Genomic DNA, 20,830 nt, shown 5'->3' on the forward strand with positions numbered 1-20,830 from the left:
TCATAGTAGCCTTAGGCAAAAAAGGCATAAATAGCAAACCAGTTTAGCCGAATTGTGCCACTTCGCATCATTTACACTCATAAAATCACAGAATCATTAAAGTTGGGAAAGACCTCTAAGATCAAGTCCAACCGTCAACCCAACACCACCATGCCTACTAAACCATATCGCGAAGTGCCACGTCATCTCACTGCAGAGGCATCCACATGAGAAACACTGCCTGTGGTCCAGGAAGCAGCAGCTCCTGAGTCTAATGCTGTCTGGCTGCTTTGTAGTGTTGATAAATCACATTCCCACCTTACTTTACTTTCCATGTCTGGGTCTGCCTCCTCTGCAAGACGAGCAGGCTCGCTTGGAGCCACTCTGATTTACACAACCCGAGTACAGGCCTTCTTTTCTTTTCAAAGACAAACCTAAACTACCATTCCTTGCATTGCTCCTGCTTGGGCATCCACTCAGTACATTAAAATGTTTTCTAGGTGTGAGCAGGGAAGGCAGACTCTAAATCTGTTGAGCAATCAGGCCCTGAAAATTTCACTGGCATGGCCATGAGGCACAGTAACCTGGGAGCAGCACGAACACATGCACACTCAGCTTTGGCAGGTGAGGACTCCCTTCTTTGCCTGGGCAAGAAATTGTCCCCAGTGGTGGTGCTGAGCTCCGACTTGTAATTTCTAAACCCATCATGCTTCACACAGCAAAGCAACAACTAAGTGCAACCCTACTAATTGTGCTGTGCTTCAAGCCACAAACACACCCGTACACACACATGTACAGTTTACAAATCCTAAGTCCTTCAACTCAGGATGTGCAAATGGAAGTCAGTAGCAACAGTGCGAGGTCTGGGGCGGCAAAGCCAAGAACAGAGCACGTCAAAGCTTCCACATCCTAAGAGCTCAATGCAAACTTCTGAAAAATGCCAACCCACTGACCTAACCTGAGAAACAGGAGCTCTGAGCAACTGTTTCAGTGCTGAAACTTAGAGCTTGGAGACACTCTCACATACCAGCATAACACACCCTTTCCAGTTTCTGCTGGGTACCCAGATTCCCAAACAGGACATGCAAGATCACCATTTGGGATTCTCTGATTACACTGATTAAAACAGGGCAAATCAACCAAAAGCATGATCTGACCTTTTATGCAGCACTTAAAACTGGTCATGTCAGAGCTCAAGCACTCCAGTGTATATGAAATATATTACCATCTAGTTCATATATGTAGTAGTGCTCTAGACTTTGAAGAGTATATAACTAATGCTATTTACAAACAAGCAAAATGCAAATAATGTTACTTACAAATAATGTAATTATGAAACTGTTTGTGCCAACTGCTGCCTTACAAATTAGCTGAAGGTACCTGAAGTGCCTGACGACAGGATGCATGGAGAAAATAACTGGCATGAAAGGACAATCCTGACCCACAGAGCTGCTTTTTTCTTCCACTTTTCTTTTTAAGCCACACACACAAAAGGCAAATTTTGTAAGTAACTCCTACTACATGCTGATGCAAGTGCAATAAAAACTGAACGCATATGTCTTAATCTACCTTTTAAAAACATCTTCTCTCCCCTCCTCCAGGCCCCAAATTTGTGACAGATTAAGTTCTCCTCTGCAGGAGACATTTAACACTAAGCAAACATTAACAGAACTGCAGAAGACAGTGGCTGACAGATGCTTTCCCTGGCTTGTCCCATCTCAGACCTGTGAGACATATGAGATGCATTTGGTTTTGTCTGAAATGTAGCAATAAATGTTCAGCTTTTTCTTAGGCAGATTATTGTACATTTCTCCCCCCTAATATGAATTTTATCTTGCAAAGTGATAGGGAGGCTAAAAATCCACAGCAGTGTAGCCAGAAAACATACCCCAGCTGCTGTAAACAGTTAGGAATAAGTCTAGTTTTTCAAGGCAATGCATTTTTTTGTTCTCCAGCCACCATTTATTTCCTTCCTTCTGGCATTTGCTTTTGCACGCCTTGCAGCTACCTTGAACTTCACATACCTAAAGGCAGCTGCTCAACCACACCCTCAAAAACCGCTTCCAAGTTTCTCTTTGCTACCACTGACATTTCCCTCTATCCCCATCTCCCTTTCACACTGGATTGAAACCCATGGTTTCACTTTGATTGCTTTTTGCCTTGGAGATGGAATCACTGAAAAACTTAGGTTGGACAGGACCTCTGGATGTCATTAGGTACAAACATCCACTGCATTCAACCTGGGCCAGTTCCAAAGTTTGATCCAACTTCAAAGTTAGAGCAGGTTGCTCAGGGTCACATTAGTTAAGTTTTGATTATCTCCAAGGACTGAGATTCTCCCAGTCTCTTCCAATGTTTGACCACCCTCCTTGTGAAAAGATTTTTCAAAACAGCTGTCCAAGGTGTGTCCAAGTTACCTTGTGGCGAAAGGAACAAGACCATCCCTCAGATGTGCCAGTCTATCAGAACTCTCAGAAGCACCTTATCTTCACCAGTCTCAGTCCTTGCATGTACCAGACCAGACCACTCCTACCCTCTACTGCAAACAAGTGTGTGAGCCATTTTCCTTGCCTACCATTCTAACCATGTAATGCCTACACCTAACATACCTCTGCTGACTATTTGTATTTCACTACATAAAATTCAGGCATTGTGCACTTGCCTGATGGCACATCACAGTCGACCCATACTTGACAGAAATCACAGAATAACCAAGATTGGAAGAGATGCCCAGAGGTCATCTTGTCCAACCCTCATGCAAACCACTTTTTCAGTCACTTCTATCATATTGTCCATGTATATTTTCTTTTCATATAATTATCTCTTTGCCATCCATAAGCATGAGGACCTTGTCCACTGAACTGAGTCGCTGCTTCCTTTAAAACCTAAGAACCAGTTCTGCAGTACCTCCTACAAAATATTAGCCAACAGCTTGAGGAGAAAATGGTGCTAACTCACACCTACTTTCATATTCATGCACAATGCAACCAAGTAAAAGCAGAAGACATACTTGAAGCTCTCCAGAACCACTACCAGACAGCCTTTAAGAGAATTAGAAAATGTGGACCAGGTTCTCTGCTAAGTCAGTGCATCAATTTCTAGAAGCTGTCCCAGCTGAGATGTCGCTAGAAACGTCACTGATGCTCTAAGCTGCACCAGTGGTGCAGGACCACCACAACCTGGCATCGCTCCATTGCGTCCTCTCCGCAGCAACATGGCAGCCCATCCTTTGGCTTGCAGGTATGGAGACTTGGCTCAGCATGTTTGCCTTCCTTCATGGAGTACCCCTTTCCCAAGAGAATTTCTGTGTTCACTATCTGCAAGCAGTATGCAACTCCTTTAAACCAAAGTGGTGGGGTCTGTGTGGTGACAGACTGAGGGCCAGGTGCCCACCAGAGCCGCTCTATCACTCCCCTCTTTCATTAGACAGGGGAGAAAAGGTACAGTGAAAAAAAAAAAACTTACGGGTCGAGATAAGGACAGGGAGAGATCATTCTCCAATTATCATCACGAGCAAAACAGACCGAACTTAGAGAGGGAATTCATCTTATTTATTACTAAGCAAAACAGAGTAGAGGAATGAGAAATAAAACCAAATCTTAAAAACACCTCCCCCCACACCTCCCATCTTCCCGGGCTCAACTTCACTCCCGGCTTCAACCTCCACCCCCCTCAGCGGCACAGGGGGACGGGGAGTGGGGGTTACGGCCAGTTCATCACACGCTGTTTCTGCCGCTTCTTCATGCTCAGGGGGAGGACTCATCGTTCCCCCGCTCCAGCGTGGGGTCCCTCTCACGGGAGACAGTCCTTCACGGCCTTCTCCAACGTGGGTCTCCTCCACAGGGTGCAGACCTTCAGGAGCAAACTGCTCCAGCATGGGTCCCCCACGGGGTCACAAGTCCTGCCAGCAAACCTGCTCTGGCGTGGGCTCCTCTCTCCACGGGTCCACAGGTCCTGCCAGGAGCTTGCTCCAGCGCGGGCTTCCCACGGGGTCACAGCCTCCTTCAGGTGCCTCCACCTGCTCCGGTGTGGGGTCCTCCATGGGCTGCAGGTGCAATCTCTACACCCCCTCATCCTCCCTCCATGGGCTGCAGGGGGACAGCCTGCCTCACCATGGTCTTCACCATGGGCTGCAGGGGAATCTTGCTCCGGCGCCTGGAGCACCTCCTGCCCCTCCTTCTGCACTGACCTTGGTGTCTGCAGAGTTTCTTACATCTTCTCACTCCTCTCTCTGGCTGCAAAAACGCTCTCTAACTGTTTTTCTCTTTCTTAAATATGTTATCACAGAGGTGCTGATTGGCTTGGCCTTGGCCAGCAGCGGGTCCGTCTTGGAGCCGGCTGGCATTGGCTCTATCAGACACAGGGGAAGCTTCTAGCAGCTTCTCACAGAAGCCACCCCTGTAGCCCCCCCACTACCAAAACCTTGCCACGCAAAACCAACACAGTCTGCTAAAAGAACATATCTAACAGGTGGTACCTTCCAGAAAACCCTCTCAGAGTATTATTTCCATACAGTCTGCTCCTCTAGATAGAGCAGAGATAGGGGCAGTTTAATTAGGAGACAGAAGAGGGACGACTTGAAGTACACCTTGCAGGTGATATGATGGCACGAGCTGTATATTTCTCACCCCCTCCTGCACACCATAGCTACACCTCACCAGCCTTGACAGAGATACAGAGAAAGCATCCAACATGCAGAAAGAAAGAGCTGTAAACAAGACTCACCTTCACAGATCTTGGGACTTGAAGTGCCTATTCTAGTCTTTAACTGTCTGTATGTCCCATGTATCTCTTTCTAGCCAATCTTGTCCTGTAAGAGAAAAATATGCAATTACTGCAGAAGTCAATAAAATGCAATCATGTTAAATACACAATTTATTAAAACACACCATCCTGATGAATATGCTCAGTCTAATTGCCACCTTAATTTAGTGTACATTAGCACTAATGAAGAGCTTTCAATACCCAGTGAGGGATCTAGTTCCTCAGAATGTCTTTAACAACCTTCGGGGTGTTTTAAATGCCCACAGACCACATGTAAATTTATAGTCCCATTACACATGCACCTCATACCACAACAGGACTAGATTAATACCAGCTGCACCTTCAATATTTTATAGGAGGTTTAGACAAACTTTAATCTGCTGTGACTTTACAGCCCATTTACCAGGAAAATGGAAAAGGCAGAGGAAGGGAGATGGAATGCATCTTTGGGAAGCCCAGCCCAGCCATTAGGAGCAACAGCCTGAGACACTGGGCGCTATCCCTCGTTTTTCCAGCCAGCTCTCACGCCAAGTTGAGCAAACTATTTCCTCTCCCTCTGCCTCATTATCACTGCCTGGGAAGCAGCAACAGAGAGGAACGGTGAAGCCACCGCACTGCCCACCCAAAGGCATTAGATAAACAGGTGCAGGCAGAGGGACCCGGGTGCAGACTACCACTGCCCTTGAGCTAACAGTTAAAATTTTCTCAGTAAATTTTAGTTTCTGCCTGTACAATGCTAATGACAGACTTCGCCTAGGTAAAGGTGAAGTGAGACTACAGACTGACATGCTTGTTTGACTGTTGCTTTCTCAGGGCACCCTCTCCCAGGTTGTTTTTTCCACCTGTCCGACACAGCCCCAACCCCACACTGCAGGGCCCATGAGGAAGCGGCAGCCTTTATTCTAACGGCGCCCCATGCCACAAGGGTCCAATATTCACATAGGGTTGCTCGACACTGTAACTCAGCACTCATCCTTCACAAATCATTTTGGAATACTCATAGCTTTGCTGAAGCCATTGCTTCCCTGTGAGGGATCAGATAAGTCACCTGGGTCTATTCCTGCTCTCTCACTGCCAGCATTTCATCACGATTTCTGGAGGGGGTGCATTTAACATCTATTTCCCCACAAACATTTGTGAATGCGCCTTTGAAAATTGCCTCCCATTAAGACCTCTGTGAGTAAAAGTCTATCGTTTGTTGTTGGCAGGAAGTGAACAAAGAGTTTCAAGGTGGCTGAGACTATTACAATATAAAACACATAATGAATATTCATAGACTTTTTGTTTTGCATTAATTTCTCACATTTAATGCCCCTCCTCTGTCACTGTGGACCTGCATCTCTGAATGATGAGGAGGGATGGCTTCCCTTTGGAAATCTGGAAGGTACAAACATCTACAGCAAATCGACCCAATCCCTGCTGCAAAGTACTAAAGGCATCTGCCAAGCAGCAGCTGAATTACCCCGCTTTACAATACCGTGTATGAAGGCTGCCCCAGATCAGTACAGCTTTACCACCAGCGTGGAAGCTACGTGACTGGCTGGGAGATGGTTGCAGCAGGCGCAACGACCTCTGGAGAGGGGCTTGGAGAGTCTACAGCTAGGACAAGAGACAGCGTCACTGCCCCACTGTAGAGAGCCCCTTTTTGACAGTCACAGCCCAGTGCTCACCCTTACCTTTTTATCTTTTTCTTTTGTGTGTGGGGACACTTCATCCTCTGTTTTGCATGTGCATTTGAGACATAGTTTCTTCAGTTGTCCTATCCTGTGATGCCACTATCCTGGGATAGCTGCTGCCAGGAGAAGATTGCTCTAACTTTAAAGCAGAGATGACACTGTGCTATATAAACCTATCATTAGGAAAATAACCAGAATGATAGGATTCCTGTTCCTACTGAGTTTGCATATAATTACATCCCTACAAGCCCTCAAAGGTCTGCGTGGGAGAGGAATTTTATTTTTTTATTCCTCTTAAGTCACAATATTTGAAAGAAATTACAGCACCACAGAGAGGAAGAACTTAAATGCTTCAGTAGGTACCAGCAGGTGCTGTGTCAGAAGGGATGAAAGAGTGTGTTTGGTGCCAAACAACAGCAATACTCCATCTTACTCTATGGCCCTAAAGGGGAGGAAGTCCCTGCCAAACAGACTCTCTTTGGTTAATAGCTACGATTTTGTCATTAGGGAGAATTGCAGAAAGTGCAAAACCACCATGCCTAATTGCGACTCAAGCAAGCCGATGCCTTTAATTACAGTCGCTGGGGAAACACAGTGGAAGCTGGAGTAACGGCCGAGGCCAAGCCTCCTTCCTTGGGGCTGCACGCGTGCAAGTCGTGCTGCCCCAGCTGGCTGAGCAGCTGCGTTTGGCACGTTGTCCTGCCTCCTCACACATCTCACAGCCACCGCATCGAGTGTCTTTGCTGAGCACTGGCTTCTCTTCACATTCGTTGCTTTTAGAGCCGCTCTTTGTGAGGAGCAGGCTTTGATGAAGGAAAAGCAGCTAAACTCATGACTCCTGCTGGTCTCACGCAGCAAGACAGACAGTTGGAGAGCCCAAGATAAGAGGAAGGGGGCGAAAAGAGGCTGATATTGTCAACAGGTAGCAAGTGAAACAAGAAATGAATGGAGGGTGCAAGATGGAGAAGCAAGGCTTGTCTCTGGGAGAAATCCAGTCTGCTGCATGTTAACTAGTGCAGGAAGGCCACCAGATGTATGGCTTACAGGTGTCCTGCTTCACAAGTGTCCCTAGCTACTGCCAGTCCCCTTTGCTCACCACAGCTGCAGGATCTAGAGAAACCTAAACACATGCCAGCCAAAGGAGAAGCTGAAGACTGAAGTCATGTCCTGCTGGATCTCTGCAACAGGTCAGTGCTTTTATGGTGAAGGGTGAGGAGAAACATCTCTGTGGAAGCAGGATCAGATTAATATTCCTTTGCAACGGCTTCAAAAAAAGTAAAACATTTGCTGCTCCTGAACTGGAGTTTGGCCCAAGCTGTCAGCCCCATGCATATCCTGTAACTATTGCTCCTACATAAATAACTAATTGCACTGGAATTTCATAGTGCTTGCATAGCAGAGTCATTGCTGTGACACGACTACATTACTGCATGTAAATCCAATTAGATTCCAAAGTGCACTGTGTAACTATAATCAGCCCCTGTGGAGCAGCCGTGAGGGGACCTGCACAAGGCCATGCAACTAGATACTAAATTACAGTCAATCTACCTCCTCTTTAGTTGTATTAAAATGCTAATGTCACTGTAATATGGGCCCATTTACCAGCGATGACTGCCTTGCCTTGCAACACTGGAGTGAATGAGGTTGTTGCACTGCCTGAGAGCATTTAATTCCTCAGTACAGTTGAGTGAGCAAAGCCCTTAGGGGCATCTTATACCTTAAACCAATAACCTGATTGGCTTTTATAACTCTAAAATCATATGAGGCTTGGGATGGTGTGTAAATGAATCTGAGATGCTGCTAAAACTACCCTAAGTTTCCTTTTCCTTCTGAAAGCAGAGCGTTCAGGACAACTGGGTCACATCACTTCCTGACTCTTGTCTGCCCGCTGTTAATGAAGACACATTTCTGCCACCAAAAGGCTGTGCATAAAGAGCACATCAGTCACACACAGGAGGAAAAAGAGGGCTGGACTGAGCCCCTTAAAGCTTCATATAAATTACGCCAGCTTTGCAACAAAACCAATAATACAACACTTACCATCTATGTTTTATATTTGCAACTTTGCACAATGTGTGCACAGAATACATGAGATCATGGGGAGGCAGAATCTCCTACATTTACACAGACATTCAAAATGGAAATTCAGAAGTCCCAGAGCAGAACCGATTCTCCCAGTTGCTGTAATGTTTGGAAAAGTGCTAGGGTGCGTGTCTGAAGTGTCAGTATAGCATCAGGCACAAACCACTCCATTTCAACTAGCGCAAATGTGCATACAGCTCTGTTCGAAACACAAACTGCTCACTTTGGCTGCTTCCCAAGCAAAGTTCAATAGGTAATCATGTCTGGCTCTTTCATACAGCTTTTCACACACAGACATCGGCCGTCTCAGAAAAGAAGATACTGCATACAGAACCAACACAACCGATAGCCTGCAACTCTTTAAGTTCTATTCCTTAAAAAAAGAGTCCTCAGATAGCTCAGAGGTGAATTTTCCCTTGTATTAACCACAGTGCAATAGAACCATATGGTACTGATTGTCTTTCTGAACAGATGATCCAAAGATTCTATGCACTGATAATATAACAATAGTAATTCTGCTTACCAGATAAGAAAACCAAGGCTAAAAGGGGAATGGATGTGGTAGCTCTCCTGATCCACAGTTCACCAGTCTATACTGAGACCAGTCCCAAACCCAGGAAAAAGTTGATCACTTCTGGCTGACAAGTTACACTCTTTGACAGGCATCTTCTGTACCAGAAAGAGGTCTATTTAGCATACAAAAAGGGAGGCGGCTAACTTAGGCCTCCTATGTCTGAAAATATTTCCCTTTAGGATGGAATAAATGTCATCCTCCTGAGTGGATCATGGAGTTGCATCACAAGCCAAGTGACATTATCCACTGTCATGTCAGATACTGTCAAGTGCTGAAACACTCCATACGCTTGCACAGCATTCCAGACGCTAAGGGCATTTAACACAAAGTGTAAATGCCTGCTGCTTTTTCCCTGAGCCTGACACATCTCACCTTTACAACAACTGACTCCTCGATGCTCTTTTCTATTCTCTTCTACTATAGCCTTGCTTTGTTTGCAGCAAACGCCGCAGCAGTTTGTGACATTCATGATTGTTTTGAAAGATGCAGGAATACACCCCAGAAACACTGGGCAGTTGCTGTGGCAACCCTGTCCTTCTCAGACCATGATTTCCAATATTTTAAGAAGTTTCCTGATACTTTGCAGGCTTCAAGAAAACAATGCAGAGGAGGAAAATGATTGATTTTAAAGTAAGGAAGCAATCAGAATGGATTACTAAGAGCCACAGGGCCTTGTCCGATCAAAAAGATGATGATGATCTTTCCTTAGCAAAGGAAAGCAGCCCCAGACTGGCTGGGCAGAGGCATAGGTAAGGGCCCATGGGCAAGGGAATATGAAACCCCTGCTATTATCATCCATTTTAATACAGAACGGAACTCTAGATCAGTAGGTTAACTTGTTGTTTTCTGTGCTTTTTCATAGGGTGGGTAAAAAGAAACCCACCCTTTAACACCATTAAATTGGGGGACTAACAATCTTAATTGCTTTTAAGAAAGAAATCCCAAACAGAACTTTGAATGCATTAACTAATTTACAAAAAAAAAATAAATTGAAAAATAAACTCTTTTTGTTCAAGATAACTGCCTACACAGATGCAAAATCAGAACAGCCAGTCAGGTTTAGTCAGTCTAGAGAAGCAAAGGTTAGGAAAAACATCCTGTAAGAAAAGCAGACCTTAAATGAGGGATCTCAGTAATACTAAATAAACCAGAAAATAATATTGCTGGAAACCTGAGAAGCGGCATTATTTATCTGATTCTGGTCATTTTAAAAATGTTTTTAAGAAGAATAATAATAATGCATCCCAAAGTACCATTGATTCTAAATACAATAGGAAATTCTTTATCCCACAGAGCTCACAATTCAGAGTGATTTATTTATTTAGGAAATAAATACATTTCACAAGCTATAGGTATGATATGTCCAGGAAAACTTGAATCCAGCAAAGGTCATGAGAAACGACCTAGGGAAGAGAGGCAGACGTGAAGTCTAAGTTACCCTGCTTATAGCCAAACTGATACACATCTCACATATGTTCCATGAGCAAACCTAAACTGAGTTTCACTGTAATCAGCATCTTTAACTCAGTCTAAGGCACAAAACTTCAGCTAATGTGGTTTGAAAGGTAAATATGACTGATCTCAACCATACCTGTCCCTATTAAGGTATGAACACCCAACCATTCAACATCTTTTGCTACATGTATTTCTGATTAAGAAAGCGTAAGAAGGAGCAGAGAGAGAACCACAGCCACAGCCCACAATAGAGCTTCAGATGTTCTGGAGGAAAATAAACGAGACTTAATAAATCCCATAATCTTGGCATATGTGTTTCTAAATGTTCTCTCTTCCTTCAGAAGATGTATAATCTAAGCGCTCCAGCAACGATCAGGTTCCAGGCAGACAAAAGACCCTCAGCACAATTCATACGTAGATGACAGGAGTAGAGGGACTAAGTGAGATATGAGCCAAGACTTGCAGGCTGGCTCCCAGCTGCTTTTGCTTTCCCAATGGATAACAGATACTGCATCAAGACACACAATGTCATGTGAGTGAATTTGCTGCTCTCTTAACACCTCATTTTTCTCTTCATCTGAACTTATTTCGAAAGCACACACTTCACTGTCCCTCTTCTTTCTCTTTTGTCCTTACTCATGGCAAGGGAAACATGAAAGACAGCACGGCTGGTTATTGTTAATGTATCTGAAAGTGCAGACATTAAAAAGGGGGTTATTCTGGAACGTGCCACAGTTTTCCTCGCTATTCGCACAGGCAGCTAATGATCACCCTGATAGCTTCTCTCTCTGAAGTCGTAATAAGCTTACAAATGAACCCATTCAGCACATATTAAAAAGCAAGGGATGCTCCTTTGATTATGGCCTTTATGGAAATCTGTGAGTATTTGTTTTGTTGCTGCACAGCCGCAATTAGGATGTGCTGCCGGGAGCCGGCTCAGCTGCCAGAGCGGTGGGGTTTGGAGACACCTCCCAGCACCATAGCAACACATCCACCACTCCCAGCATCACTCACAGGGAGCCAGCCTTTGGTCGACACCAGGCAAGCACACTTCAGTGCTTTCAGGAATTAAGAAGTAAAAGGTGCCTAATTAAACTTCCTCCATTGATGCCTTGACCATGTTCATGAAGAGACACAGACAGCCCCCTGCGCTCTCAGGGCTCTTGGCGTTGGAGGCATCTGCTTCACGCTGCAGGAAAACGGGGCAGCTGGGGGTATGTATGTTGGAGAGTCTTGAGGAGGCAACAGCTTTACTTTGCTGAGGTGAGAATATGGGGGAACTCACTTCCATCACCACCTATAGCACTTCTCCCACAACAGCCTCATCCTTCCACATGTGAGGAGGGGAAATGAATAACCTTATGGAAAGCTCCTTACCACTTAACTGCTCAGAGGCTGATCCAAATGCCACTTACGTTGCTGACAGACTTAAAACTTTTTCAGGGGAGAAAGAAAAAAAAAGAAGAATTTTTAAGGATGTAAAAACCTAGCACAATTGGGGATTTGGTCTTTGGTTTGAATCTGGGTCAAATATTTCATGTTAGCTAAAAGTTAAAAGAGCATACCTTTTTTGCCCTTAATGAAGACAACATAATGAACAATATACCTGCTTTCCCAAAATATCCTTATTCCCTAAGCACAGTGCATCTGCAGCGGTCTTAAGCGGAGCAACTTGGGGAGCAATTCATTTTTGCACACACAGACAGCGGCTTAAATGCTGATGACAGGGATGCACAGGCTTTCAGATAGCCTCAGTGGGGTGACTTTCACCCACAAAAAGTGTAATGTCTCCTCTTAGACAGGTAGCACTCTAAACAAAATGCTTCTACGTTGCCTGAAAGGCAAGACCTTTGTATGGAACAGATCTTTTCTACATCTCCAGGAGACTGGCTGGGGTTAAAGCAGGTCAAACCATGTAATACAGATAGCTTTGTGTTGATACCCACAGTGCCTGTTAGGAAGGCTATAATTATAAGAAACCATTTCTCAGGAAGGATATTTAATACAGTGCCAAAGAGCCTCCCCAGGCAGGCTTTGTTTTAACGTTTGTGAGATTTAGGGGGAAAGGATTGTATCTCTTGTTGTGAAGTCGTTCAGGGCCAGCACGTTTTTAGCTCTGTTGTAATCTAAATAACACATAAGGACAGCAGTGGAAACTTCACTACCAGCATCACTTGCAAGCAGACTGGGAATAGCCTGGGGCAAAACCTGAAGCACCATCAATCATACATATACATAAGAATTGGCATGCACTAACAGGGTATCATAAGGACTCTTTCAAAACTTAAACAGCAAATTTAACCATGGAAATACCTGAATGCTGATAAATTTTCCTTTACTCGGTCTTCACTGATATTTCACTTGCTGGAAGTCAGTAGTTAGAAACTGAAGACATAAAAACTCCTCTAATTCAAATCAGGAGGGTTGGAATAATTCCAAACGTATCAGTGAATGATGAAGGCATGAGCAGCTCACATGGCCTTAAAACAGTACAAAAGCCAACTTGTAGCTGGGCTGCTGAGCGCCTTGCTCTTCGCACCCAAAAGAAGCAAAAATGCAGTCTGACCCAATCTGGCAATTCCTATTTTTACAAAGTCTAGGCAACCTTTTTAGGCAGGACAACAGAACATAGTGATGAAAACAGATCTCCTGCGAGGGGCAGGACCCCAAAGGCTAACCTCCACATCAGTCAGGACTGGGCTGAATTCTGACGCCAAAATCACACGTTCTCAGTGGCTAAAGTTCACTATACTCCCACCTTTGCTATGTCTCTTTTCTCAATCAGCATGAAATTTGAAAGAAATGCTGCCTTTCCACTAAAAAAGTGTGTATTTTAAAAGTATCAAAACCAGGTTTGCAGGGAAACAGCCAAAGCAGCCCAGGTTTAGGCTGAGAAAACATAGGGAACAACAGGATGTTCGAGCTATTCCCAGCATGGAGAGACAGCCTTTCTGGGGCATTCTCCCAGTTAGGCTGCAGAGTTGCTCGGAGCTCTACATCAAGGACAAGAAAAGTTGCCTCAAGTGACACAGCATTTAACACCCTCTTGTCCCATCACTGCTGTCAGCATGGGGAGAAGAATCGTTCTGAAAACATTGCGGAGTCTTGCTGTGCAAGCACATTTGATGATAAATTTTGTGACAAATTTCAAAACAAGATTTGTGGTCACCATTCTGTGTGTCTGATGATATACAAACCTCCTTGCATCAGAACATTAATACCACTTAAGCCTTAGATTGCCTTCCACATTACAGTCTGAGAGCCCTTTCTGAAGCTCAATGTCCTTCGTAAAGCTGACGTGGCTTTGCTCCAGGATACCCTGCAAGTGTCCTGTCCTGGGCACCTTCTGTGGTCCCATCTAGTGTTCAGACCACTTTATAGCTCCAGTCCTGCTAATATCTCTCTCAGAAACTCACAGACTCTGGCAAGTTATTTCAACTTGGTGTGTCACCACCCGTATTGTCCCCATCGTTGTCCCCCCACCCCCGTATTTAATATAATTAACAACACTTATCTGCCACGTATGGAATCTGGAATCTGAAAGATTTAATCAGTATCCTATGAGAGTGCCAGGCTGCCTGCACTGAAAGCAGTTGAGAAAGGAAGTACATAGAAAGGTAGTATTCAAAATATTGTTGTTTTTAATGAAAACAAGTATTTTGAGTGACTGCCAGTATTTAAAATGTTCAGGTACAAAACCCCAGGTGGGGTCCTTCATATGAACCACACAGTTCTGAGATCATGGCAACTGGACAAAAAAAGATCAGATGGCTTATACTCCACCTTTGCCACTAACCCACAATGATGTGCTCAAAACTGTGGAAGTATCCATATAGAGCTGATGTCTCCAAAAATGCTCTCCTGCAGCCCTCACACAGACCTCCCCCCTGCAAGTTTTCCTCTGCAGGTTCACAGTGTCACCTCCTCACTAGGAAAATCCCAAATGAATAATCTATTGATCAGAAGAGAGACACAGCAAACAATTTCATCTTGAAAGCAGACACCACCCACCACACAGTTGAGGTTCCTCGTTGACCAGCATTACCAGTGCCCCAGGGCTCCTGGACAGCACAGAGGTTGCACTACAGGCATTTGTGTGTTGGAGGGAAAGGGCACTCTTGTTAGGAGCTGAGAGCTATTGCCAACCACACGTATTTTGAAACTTCACCTTCAGCACAGCAGCCCACACACCACCCTGCCTGCTGTTCTCCATGGACAATGGTGCAAACTAGCTCTTCCAGGAGGTCTGCACAGCCATGAGAATCTTCAGGGCATTTGGGATCAAGGATCAGTATCCTGGTTGCCCCAGCTGCTAATAAAGTCATGGGGTGGGGGGGTGGGGTGGGGATATGGGGGCACTTTTAGAAAATGCAGGGTTTACAGCTGCTCCCTCAGAAGTCGCTCAAGAACAAAAGTTTTCCAGTCAGCACAGACTTGATCAGGAGTTTGAGACAGGCACTTCCAATTATCTGATACTCAAAGCAGAAAAGCTGCAGTGCAAAACTTCCCCAAATAGGGGACCACCTATTTGCAGCCCTTGGAAAACAGGTTTGTTCCTACATCTTTTCGATGAAGCATATTAATCTGGACACAGGGTGCACTCATGTAAATTGGCCTTCCAATATTTCTGTTTCTGTTTATTGGCACTAGCCTCCTCCTGCTCAGGGCCCATGTTTAACCTCCATCCTTTCAAGCTGTGCACCCAGGTGCCCTGGAGGCGAGTGCAGCTTGACTGATGACATGGAAGACAAGGTACCGGAGATGCACAGAGAAATACGAGAGGCAGGAGATGTGCTTAGGGATCTGCCATTTCGATAGGCTGCACTCCTTTTCTGAGCCTGCACACTCCCTATGGGCCAAGCAGAAAGCAGGTGGTGATGCTGGCTCATCCTGTAAAACCCTGCAGAACAGCTTTGACTCTTGTTTGTCCTTTACCAGTTTTGCTATTTAAATGCTGCTACTCATTGGAGCTCAGCACACCTCATCAACAGAGCCAAGTTTCCCTCTTTCAGCCCCTTGAGCCCCAGAAGGGTGAGCGCACTGAGACGTGCTGGCTTTCCCCAGAGTTTTGCAGCTGGTGAAATGAGCATGGGCTCACCTTGCCCTGACTGACCAAACCACCACCATCCCCAAGCTTGCTGGTATTTCTCTTCCTCATCAATTCCACTGCTTCAAATTTTGATTGAGAGGCTGTATTTTATCTTTTATTTCCTAGCTTCCCCTCTCTTCTGCAATGCACTGTCTCGACACTGTTATCTGCACCATATATCATATATCATATTAATCTTTTTGTCATCTGATTTTTGCATATGCCTTGTCATTTAGCAAATCTGATTTTGCTCAGAAGCATCCAAACAAATCTGTGAGTCAAAAAGAATGAATGAAAGAATAAAAGCAAACGCCAAGCAAGCCCCCATTTAAGCGCTTTACATATCCTGTATGAAATACCAGCTTCTGAAATTCATTTTTTGGTGAGGTGACATCGTCTCATATAATACATTATCCTTCCATTATCCCAGGGCGAAACCACTCAGGTTTCTCTGCTAATACTTATCTGCTGCTTTCCCTGCTATCCTGGGAAGATTACAAATGAATTAGGTGACTCCAAAGCATTTTGCAGTGATGGCCAGGATATCCTTCTGGTGAAGAAGGCAAGTCAGAGGTGACCAGATAACTACAGAATCTGTCAGTACTGACTGGGGGGAGATTAATTTCTGTAAATCAATGTAATACTGCTAAGCCTATACCAAACACCCAGAATAATGACTTTCTCGGTATTTAAATCGTAACTGTTGGCTCAGTGATTCTGAAATTAGTCCTTTCAACTGGACTATTGTTTGGTCTAGAGATTTAAAAAAAAAAAAAAATCCATTTTAAGGCAGGATTTTTTTTTAATGTCAGATCTCATTCAGCCATTTAACAGGACAAAATGACTACACTGGTAGATATGCTACCACCAATTAAACTAAAAAACAAACTGATTTTAATGAAGGTGTCAATGTTTGGCTGAAGACTTTGAATATCTGTTTCAAGAAGTATGATAAATTTGTAAGAGTCATAGGCAAGATAGGGAGGAATTTACTTCACACATCCTCTGTTTATTTTAAGGACAGAAAATGCAGGATTTAGTTCATGAAGGCAGCTTTAAGTCACCACCTGTGGTTATTACCTCAGCTTTCCTTGGAGACCTCCATTTTACAGCCTAGCTGTAGTGGCTTATAAAAACAAGGGAATTTGCCTGGGGCAAAGGGTGCTTAACCTGGGTGAGTTTGACAATATCTTCGCTCAGACTGCCTTTCATTTTCCCAACCACACAACCAGACCACAGCCTCATCAGAGACGCAGCTTCTGCTCCAAGCGAGGCCACATTTTTCTAGCTGAAATAAAATGATATGTCATAACTCTGTTCCTTTTACAGCATCAGTTTCTTTCCTACTGTACGTGAAGGCTTAGCAAGCACTTTAATAGCAACTTTAAAATGCACGGGCTTTTTCCTTTTTTAAAGATGATGTATCTATCCTTTTTGTTAACAAATCTAAATGTAGACACACCAGGAAAATTTGCTCTTTCCCATAAACTGGAGTAAGCCATATTGCAGTAGACAATTTTGCCACTTTAACTATGCAGGCAAGAGCTAAATTAGCAACCCTACATAGCATAGAACAAGGTTTCTTAGCATCTGTCCACTTTAAACAACGTCCAACCAATACAGCTTACTACAAATCCCAGAGCAAAATACCATCAAAAGACTTTTTGTCCCACCAGTTTAAATACAGGCACTTTAAGCTTTACATAGCCATTAAAAATACATGCCCATGAAAAACAAACAAACAAAACAAACAAAAAAAAAAAGGAAAAAATGTCCATGTAGATCTGACCTGTGAAAGCATTACTTTACATATTAAATCAAGAAAGTAGTATTAATTATAAAGCTGAACAGATTCTCTGACCACCACAAAATAAAGCAGGCACTTGTAAAAATAAAATAAAATTTAAACCCCAGCACTTTCCAATGACACAACTGGAAAAACAGATAGAAACATCAAGAGAATAAACTAACAAATGGCTAAATCAAAATCTACCGACCTTCCCCAGCTCATCCTCCAGGTAAATGTGAGCAGAGACTGACTTCCCACACAGCCCTAGAGGTCGAGTACCATGTCCCATCCCCAGAGTCCCCTCGCGAGCCTGCTGCCCCACTCGTGTGGATGTCAGGCACCTCAGCCAACAATGGGATATCGGGCAGTTTCTGCAAACAGGCACATGCAAGACCTGAGCCAAGCACGGATGTTCTTACGCTTGGAATTGCTTCAGGAAAAAGAAGGCCACCGCAGCTGGAAAGCTGGGGTAACGCTGCTCCTGTGGCTCTAGCCAACAAGCACCCAGGAGCTACACGTTGTAAGTAATAAGGTTGCAACTAGGCGGTATTCAAAGGGACCCTCTGCTGTACTTGCATAGTAATAAGAGATGATCAGATGAACAGGCAGCCCCATAACTATGTAACAGATCATCTTGGAAAAAAATGCACTTTTTGCCTAATACACCATCCGAGATCATCATGTATGTCCATGGCAAAGGAAATGGACCACAAGGAAGCACACCTGCCCTGAGGAGTGCATGACACCACCTAAGGCAGGCTGAGGGCTCTCACGGAGGCTTACAAGTTTCCAAGTCAGTCCTGAAAAGACACTTTCCACAAGGACAGTGACCTGCTGGGCAGAGGTTAGTGACAGGGACATGCTATCATACACATCAGCAGGATAACGAGACAACCTCTTGCAGCCTCAATTCTTCAGCAACGCTGGTTTTCAAAATACTGAAGACAGCTAATGAGTGCAAGCAAGAGGAAGGTCTTTTTTGTCTTTACAGCTTCAAACAACAGCACAGTGACAGCAACTTTGCAGACCTTCGGTATTACATGACCTACTCAAGAGCTCAGGCCCTGAGCTCTTTATCACAAGGTCTCTGTTCAGAACAAAGCCAAGTCCTTCCAGCTCCTCTTAAGTGACTCCTCTAGCTTTCATTAAAAGGACAGTAAAAGGGACAGCAAACGGTTTGCTAATAAAGTCTGATTCTGAGATGCATTATGAATAGAGGAGAGGTAGCATAATTACATTAGTAAAGGTAACTGAGGCCACAGCCACATTGTTGTTTTCTCTTTAATTTAAGCAAAAATAATGTAAGGTGGCCATAAGTAGGGAGGGGAGGGGAGAAAAAGGCAAAAAAAAAGGCAGGAGAAACTGTTCTGCTTTTGCATAAGTCTGACTGCATGATTATAGGATGTTGGAGATGTCTAAGAGGGAGCTACTGAATATTTAACCTTAGAAATGGAAGCTTGTTTGTCTCTTGTCCTGTTAACATCCACACGTATCTTCCATTAACTCTAATTAGGGCTAACAGGGTGTTCACGTAAGTATCTCCATAATTAATGTTAATAGTAGTTACAGGCAAACGTTGATAGAAGACGAAATGCCAAGTTTCTTCTCCAGGATCAAATACTCGGCAGCCTGTTTCTCATTTCCATTTCCTCCTGTAACGGCTCTCTAATCAACCGCACGTATCCCAGACAGTCTTACACACACAGTCTTGCAACAAGAGACACGCGCAGCCGTACGTAACAGCACATGCTGTTATTTGTACAAAACATAAACTCGGACACACAATACCTGACACGTATTAGACTGGTTCACTTCTGTATGCTCACTGTTGTATAGATACTGCAACAACGTATAAACAGTGCAGACTGACACATCCCTTTTTCCTTCAAGATGCCCAGGCTTCACAGAGGAATAACATTGTTTCTATCTTATATTAAGATAAGACATTTTCAATTAACAAACCAAAGAGCAAACAAGATTATAGCAACAACCTCAATTACCCTTATTATGCCATTATGCCACCCTTAGTTGATAGGCTATACTATGTTCCCACATCAGACATTATTAACAAGCCATTAAATTTGTAAATGAGAAGAGCAAAATTATCTGCCATAATCAGAACAGTAATAATAATGCACCTTCTATTGTGCTTCTGGCTTGAGCCCTGAGCTCTGCAGCAGTAGTTCATTTAGAAGCATCAACAGAGTGCTTCCAGCCAGGGGTCATTTGCTACCACAAAGTCTCGCTCTCTGCTCTTTTATCCCATCGTAAGTGGAGAATTTCCATCAAACTTGTGTAATTTTGGACCAGAGTAGATTTATAAACTGCCTTTAGTTGGGAAAGTATTTATAAAGCCTCAGGGAATCAGAGGAGTACTCTGACGTTTCCCTCATGAGTTGCAGATATTATTTGTAGAAAACTTATGATGCTGAAGCCTTTACCAGGGACTTCAGGAAAGGGCAAAAAAACCCAGAAGAAGAGTAATGGGGAGAGCCCGTGCAGGCAGCCAGACAGGGAGGAAGGAGCAGGACAAAATCCTGCTGGTGCTGGCTGTTGGAGCCAGATGAGGAGCTGCGCTTGTGGAAAATCTGACTCACGCATCTAAACCCTCCCTGCACCCCAGTGCTAGCAGTCACTGGTCCTCATACAGTTTGGGGCAGCACCAGTCACAAAACACATGTGGGCATAAGTCCCACTGAAATTAATAGGTGCTTTCGCTAAAGGATGAGGAAAAAAAATAATCAATCTGTATATTTGTCAACTCATCTATACTGGCCTCATGTAACATTAAAGAAGAGACGTCTCTGAAGACACATCTTAAATCAGAACTGGACATTTTTTGGCTTTGCTATGAGAAAACAACCTTTTTTTACTTGCTTTGTTTTCTGCCTTGGGGAATTAGTGACTCAGGCAGGATGCTGACGACTCAGTGGGATTTATTTTTCATCATGTTGAGGGTGGGGTTTTTTTATCAGGCACATGGGCTTATTAATGCAGCTCCACTCAGAATAAGATTTTCAATAAACCATTCTGCCCTCCCTCCCCCTTTTTCCTTATAAGTTTATGGAGGGAGCGTGGGGAGGTTACTGTTCAGGAAAACAAGGGATAGGAAGCACAGAAGGCACAGATCTGAGGCGTGCTGGCTGTCTGCAAAGGAGACAGAGCCAGCTATCCTTCTAATGCACAAACCCCTTTGTCATTCCCTTCTCAGGCCATTTTATCAAAGGAGAGAATCACACGCAGCTCCCACGATGGGCCCTGCTCAGGGCACCCACACATTGCTTTTTTTGTGGCACTCAGTCGCCACACCACATCCCTCCTCTTCTGGTTCCACATTTCACCCAGACTCTCCTGAAGATACATCTACATCTCGCATCGAAGCACCCTCCTCGCTGCCAAATCCTGGGACCCCACAACTTGAT

The 20,830-nt window shown here is 44.2% G+C and overlaps 1 protein-coding gene across 4 annotated transcripts in view; it reads right to left on the minus strand.

Moving 5' to 3' along the window:
* Window positions 1–20,830, minus strand: part of TSPAN18 (tetraspanin 18) — a 127,938-nt gene that overhangs the window by 23,496 nt on the left and 83,612 nt on the right. For 3 of the 4 annotated variants that reach the window (XM_075754675.1, XM_075754677.1, XM_075754676.1), the window contains exon 3: window positions 4,705–4,789. The exons of the other annotated variant lie outside the window; for it this stretch is intronic. The gene's annotated coding sequence lies outside the window, so the exon portion shown is untranslated. The remainder of the gene's footprint in view (window positions 1–4,704; window positions 4,790–20,830) is intronic. 4 annotated transcript variants of the gene reach the window in all.

The sequence above is a fragment of the Balearica regulorum genome, chromosome 5 (assembly GCF_011004875.1).
Source record: "Balearica regulorum gibbericeps isolate bBalReg1 chromosome 5, bBalReg1.pri, whole genome shotgun sequence".
NCBI lineage: Eukaryota > Metazoa > Chordata > Aves > Gruiformes > Gruidae > Balearica > Balearica regulorum.